Source organism: Hyla sarda, chromosome 6, assembly GCF_029499605.1.
Source record: "Hyla sarda isolate aHylSar1 chromosome 6, aHylSar1.hap1, whole genome shotgun sequence".
Taxonomy (NCBI): domain Eukaryota; kingdom Metazoa; phylum Chordata; class Amphibia; order Anura; family Hylidae; genus Hyla; species Hyla sarda.
In genome coordinates this window covers 282,905,621-282,910,620 of record NC_079194.1, presented here as the reverse complement: position 1 = coordinate 282,910,620, position 5,000 = coordinate 282,905,621, and the positions used below count along the sequence as shown (strand labels likewise).

The 5,000-nt window shown below is 49.3% G+C and overlaps 10 non-coding genes across 10 annotated transcripts; all 10 read left to right on the top strand.

The window, feature by feature from the left end:
• The first annotated feature begins 159 nt into the window (after positions 1-159).
• Positions 160-231, top strand: TRNAP-AGG (transfer RNA proline (anticodon AGG)). The gene has a single exon. It is a non-coding gene; the product is annotated as a tRNA-Pro (tRNA).
• A 796-nt stretch (positions 232-1,027) lies between these two features.
• TRNAP-AGG (transfer RNA proline (anticodon AGG)) lies at positions 1,028-1,099 on the top strand. The gene has a single exon. It is a non-coding gene; the product is annotated as a tRNA-Pro (tRNA).
• Positions 1,100-1,228: 129 nt separating this feature from the next.
• TRNAP-CGG (transfer RNA proline (anticodon CGG)) lies at positions 1,229-1,300 on the top strand. The gene has a single exon. It is a non-coding gene; the product is annotated as a tRNA-Pro (tRNA).
• Positions 1,301-1,908: 608 nt separating this feature from the next.
• Positions 1,909-1,980, top strand: TRNAP-CGG (transfer RNA proline (anticodon CGG)). The gene has a single exon. It is a non-coding gene; the product is annotated as a tRNA-Pro (tRNA).
• Positions 1,981-2,376: 396 nt separating this feature from the next.
• On the top strand, positions 2,377-2,448 carry TRNAP-AGG (transfer RNA proline (anticodon AGG)). Its single transcript has one exon. It is a non-coding gene; the product is annotated as a tRNA-Pro (tRNA).
• A 447-nt stretch (positions 2,449-2,895) lies between these two features.
• TRNAT-CGU (transfer RNA threonine (anticodon CGU)) lies at positions 2,896-2,967 on the top strand. Its single transcript has one exon. It is a non-coding gene; the product is annotated as a tRNA-Thr (tRNA).
• A 396-nt stretch (positions 2,968-3,363) lies between these two features.
• Positions 3,364-3,435, top strand: TRNAP-AGG (transfer RNA proline (anticodon AGG)). The gene has a single exon. It is a non-coding gene; the product is annotated as a tRNA-Pro (tRNA).
• Positions 3,436-3,897: 462 nt separating this feature from the next.
• Positions 3,898-3,969, top strand: TRNAP-CGG (transfer RNA proline (anticodon CGG)). Its single transcript has one exon. It is a non-coding gene; the product is annotated as a tRNA-Pro (tRNA).
• A 608-nt stretch (positions 3,970-4,577) lies between these two features.
• On the top strand, positions 4,578-4,649 carry TRNAP-AGG (transfer RNA proline (anticodon AGG)). The gene has a single exon. It is a non-coding gene; the product is annotated as a tRNA-Pro (tRNA).
• Positions 4,650-4,778: 129 nt separating this feature from the next.
• On the top strand, positions 4,779-4,850 carry TRNAP-CGG (transfer RNA proline (anticodon CGG)). Its single transcript has one exon. It is a non-coding gene; the product is annotated as a tRNA-Pro (tRNA).
• Positions 4,851-5,000: the final 150 nt, after the last annotated feature.

Here is a 5,000-nt window from a genome sequence, read left to right as displayed (position 1 = left end):
ATCCTTATCATTCCGTGAGCTATCTTTAGTCTTCTCCTTGTTTGTTTTCTGACAGCAGCAGTCCTGTGAATAAATTTGGTGTTGGCAAACGGCCTTTCGACGTTGTCTCAGCTTGGCTCGTTGGTGTTGGCAAATGTCCTTTTGCTGCTGTCTCAGCTTGGCTCGTTGGTCTAGGGGTATGATTCTCGCTTAGGGTGCGAGAGGTCCTGGGTTCAAATCCCGGAGGAGCCCACCTTTTGAGAGCATTCCTGCTCATCCAGTTCCATGAGTAGCATGTAGTCTTCTCCTTGTGTGTTTTCTGGCACCAGTGTCCAACCCCTCACTGGCTTATGCAATACATGTAATGCTTGCAAAGTGCCTTTCTTTTATTTTAATTGTCTATCATTCTGAATGGACTTTTATGCAGATGATCCATTAGAGATTGATATTTGCCTCTGTAGGTGCCAAGCAAGCTCTCCACATGGCAGCATACTTTGAGAGGTCAAAGTCGTCATAGGAAGGAAACCAGCAGCTGCCACCTCTGGCTCGTTGGTCTAGGGGTATGATTCTCGCTTTGGGTGCGAGAGGTCCCGGACGAGCCCTAGCTTTTCCTGAGGAGTGGCCTTTCTCCTTTTTCTCACCTCTTGTCAACATGCCCATAGTAAGCCTCCACCCAATGGATTTTTTGCAAATCTGCCATGGCAAAAGTACCTGACACACCTCAGGAGTATGGCAGAATTCTGGCTCGTATGATTCTCGCTTAGGGTGCGAGAGGCCCCGGGTTCAAATCCCGGACGAGCCCACCTTTTGAGAGCATTCCTGCTCATCCAGTTCCATGAGTAGCATGTAGTCTTCTCCTTGTGTGTTTTCTGGCACCAGTGTCCAACCTCTTTAGTCTTCTCCTTGTTTGTTTTCTGACAGCAGCGGTGTGGAACCTCTGTCCTGCTCAGTCCTGTGAATAAATTTGGTGTTGGCAAACGGCCTTTCGACGTTGTCTCAGCTTGGCTCGTTGGTGTTGGCAAACGTCCTTTTGCTGCTGTCTCAGCTTGGCTCGTTGGTCTAGGGGTATGATTCTCGCTTAGGGTGCGAGAGGTCCCGGGTTCAAATCCCGGACGAGCCCACCTTTTGAGAGCATACCTGCTCATCCAGTTCCATGAGTAGCATGTAGTCTTCTACTTGTGTGTTTTCTGGCACCAGTGTCTGCAAAGACAAAAGTACCTGACACGCCTCAGGACTTTGGCTGAATTGTGGCTCGTTGGTCTAGTGGTATGATTCTCGCTTCGGGTGCGAGAGGCCCCGGGTTCGAATCCCGGACGAGCCCTGTCACCACCTTCATTTGCCGCCCTCACCTCTCATAAATCGGTTTCATCTGCTCTTTACCAGAGCGGTTTGCTTTAAGTCACGGACAGAGGTGTTTCCGGAGAAGACTTTACTTTTTGGTTACCTTAATTCAACTCTGAGCATTGTAGAAGTGAAAACCTGCGAATGCTGTCTTCAGTGGAAACGCTGTGTCGACTCATTGGTCTAGGGGTATGATCCTCACTTAGGGTTCCTTCCCATCCTTATCATTCCGTGAGCTATCTTTAGTCTTCTCCTTGTTTGTTTTCTGACAGCAGCAGTCCTGTGAATAAATTTGGTGTTGGCAAACGGCCTTTCGACGTTGTCTCAGCTTGGCTCGTTGGTGTTGGCAAACGTCCTTATGCTGCTGTCTCAGCTTGGCTCGTTGGTCTAGGGGTATGATTCTCGCTTAGGGTGCGAGAGGTCCCGGGTTCAAATCCTAAACGAGCCCTAGCTTTTCCTGAGGAGTGACGTTTCTCCTTTTTCTCACCTCTTGTCAACATGCCCATAGTAAGCCTCCACCCAATGGATTTTTTGCAAATCTGCCAAGACAAAAGTACCTGACACGCCTCAGGAGTATGGCAGAATTCTGGCTCGTTGGTCTAGAGGTATGATTCTCGCTTCGGGTGCGAGAGACCCCGGGTTCGAATCCCGGACGAGCCCTGTCACCACCTTCATTTGCCGCCCTCACCTCTCATAAATCGGTTTCATCTGCTGTTTACCAGAGCGGTTTGCTTTAAATCACGAACAGAGGTGTTTTCGGAGAAGACTTTACTTTTTGGTTACCTTAATTCAACTCTGAGCATTGTAGAAGTGAAAACCTGCCAATGCTGTCTTCAGTGGAAACGCTGTGTCGACTCATTGGTCTAGGGGTATGATCCTCACTTAGGGTTCCTTCCCAACCGTATCATTCCGTGAGCTATCTTTAGTCTTCTCCTTGTTTGTTTTCTGACAGCAGCAGTCCTGTGAATAAATTTGGTGTTGGCAAACGGCGTTTCGACGTTGTCTCAGCTTGGCTCGTTGGTGTTGGCAAACGTCCTTTTGCTGCTGTCTCAGCTTGGCTCGTTGGTCTAGGGGTATGATTCTCGCTTAGGGTGCGAGAGGTCCCGGGTTCAAATCCCGGACGAGCCCACCTTTTGAGAGCATTCCTGCTCATCCAGTTCCATGAGTAGCATGTAGTCTTCTCCTTGTGTGTTTTCTGGCACCAGTGTCCAACCTCTTTAGTCTTCTCCTTGTTTGTTTTCTGACAGCAGCGGTGTGGAACCTCTGTCCTGCTCAGTCCTGTGAATAAATTTGGTGTTGGCAAACGGCCTTTCGACGTTGTCTCAGCTTGGCTCGTTGGTGTTGGCAAACGTCCTTTTGCTGCTGTCTCAGCTTGACTCGTTGGTCTAGGGGTATGATTCTCGCTTAGGGTGCGAAAGGTCCCGGGTTTAAATCCCGGACGAGCCCACCTTTTGAGAGCATACCTGCTCATCCAGTTCCATGAGTAGCATGTAGTCTTCTACTTGTGTGTTTTCTGGCACCAGTGTCTGCAAAGACAAAAGTACCTGACACGCCTCAGGAATATGGCTGAATTGTGGCTCGTTGGTCTAGAGGTATGATTCTCGCTTCGTGTGCGAGAGGCCCCGGGTTCGAATCCCGGACTAGCCCTGTCACCACCTTCATTTGCCGCCCTCACCTCTCATAAATCGGTTTCATCTGCTCTTTACCAGAGCGGTTTGCTTTAAGTCACGGAACGAGGTGTTTCCGGAGAAGACTTTACTTTTTGGTTACCTTAATTCAACTCTGAGCATTGTAGAAATGTAAACCTGCGAATGCTCTCTTCAGTGGAAACGCTGTGTCGACTCATTGGTCTAGGGGTATGATCCTCACTTAGGGTTCCTTCCCATCCTTATCATTCCGTGAGCTATCTTTAGTCTTCTCCTTGTTTGTTTTCTGACAGCAGCAGTCCTGTGAATAAATTTGGTGTTGGCAAACGGCCTTTCGACGTTGTCTCAGCTTGGCTCGTTGGTGTTGGCAAACGTCCTTTTGCTGCTGTCTCAGCTGGGCTCGTTGGTCTAGGGGTATGATTCTCGCTTAGGGTGCGAGAGGTCCCGGGTTCAAATCCCGGACGAGCCCACCTTTTGACAGCATTCCTGTTCATCCAGTTCCATGAGTAGCATGTAGTCTTCTCCTTGTGTGTTTTCTGGCACCAGTGTCCAACCTCTTTAGTCTTCTCCTTGTTTGTTTTCTGACAGCAGCGGTGTGGAACCTCTGTCCTGCTCAGTCCTGTGAATAAATTTGGTGTTGGCAAACGGCCTTTCGACGTTGTCTCAGCTTGGCTCGTTGGTGTTGGCAAACGTCCTTTTGCTGCTGTCTCAGCTTGGCTCGTTGGTCTAGGGGTATGATTCTTGCTTAGGGTGCGAGAGGTCCCTGGTTCAAATCCCGGACGAGCCCACCTTTTGAGAGCCCACCTTTTGAGAGCATACCTGCTCATCCAGTTCCATGAGTAGCATGTAGTCTTCTACTTGTGTGTTTTCTGGCACCAGTGTCTGCAAAGACAAAAGTACCTGACACGCCTCAGGAGCATGGCTGAATTGTGGCTCGTTGGTCTAGTGGTATGATTCTCGCTTCGGGTGCGAGAGGCCCCGGGTTCGAATCCCGGACGAGCCCTGTCACCACCTTCATTTGCCGCCCTCACCTCTCATAAATCGGTTTCATCTGCTCTTTACCAGAGCGGTTTGCTTTAAGTCACGGACAGAGGTGTTTCCGAAGAAGACTTTACTTTTTGGTTACCTTAATTCAACTCTGAGCATTGTAGAAGTGAAAACCTGCGAATGCTCTCTTCAGTGGAAACGCTGTGTCGACTAATTGGTCTAGGGGTATGATCCTCACTTAGGGTTCCTTCCCATCCTTATCATTCCGTGAGCTATCTTTAGTCTTCTCCTTGTTTGTTTTCTGACAGCAGCAGTCCTGTGAATAAATTTGGTGTTGGCAAACGGCCTTTCGACGTTGTCTCAGCTTGGCTCGTTGGTGTTGGCAAACGTCCTTTTGCTGCTGTCTCAGCTTGGCTCGTTGGTCTAGGGGTATGATTCTCGCTTAGGGTGCGAGAGGTCCCGGCTTCAAATCCTAAACGAGCCCTAGCTTTTCCTGAGGAGTGACCTTTCTCCTTTTTCTAACCTCTTGTCAACATGCCCATAGTAAGCCTCCACCCAATGGATTTTTTGCAAATCTGCCAAGGCAAAAGTACCTGACACGCCTCAGGAATTTGGCAGAATTCTGGCTCGTTGGTCTAGAGGTATGATTCTCGCTTAGGGTGCGAGAGGTCCCGGGTTCAAATCCCGGACGAGCCCACCTTTTGAGAGCATTCCTGCTCATCCAGTTCCATGAGTAGCATGTAGTCTTCTACTTGTGTGTTTTCTGGCACCAGTATCTGCCAAGACAAAAGTACCTGACACGCCTCAGGAATATGGCAGAATTCTGGCTCGTTGGTCTAGAGGTATGATTCTCGCTTCGGGTGCGAGAGACCCCGGGTTCGAATCCCGGACGAGCCCTGTCACCACCTTCATTTGCCGCCCTCACCTCTCATAAATCGGTTTCATCTGCTGTTTACCAGAGCGGTTTGCTTTAAATCACGGACAGAGGTGTTTTCGGAGAAGACTTTACTTTTTGGTTACCTTAATTCAACTCTGAGCATTGTAGAA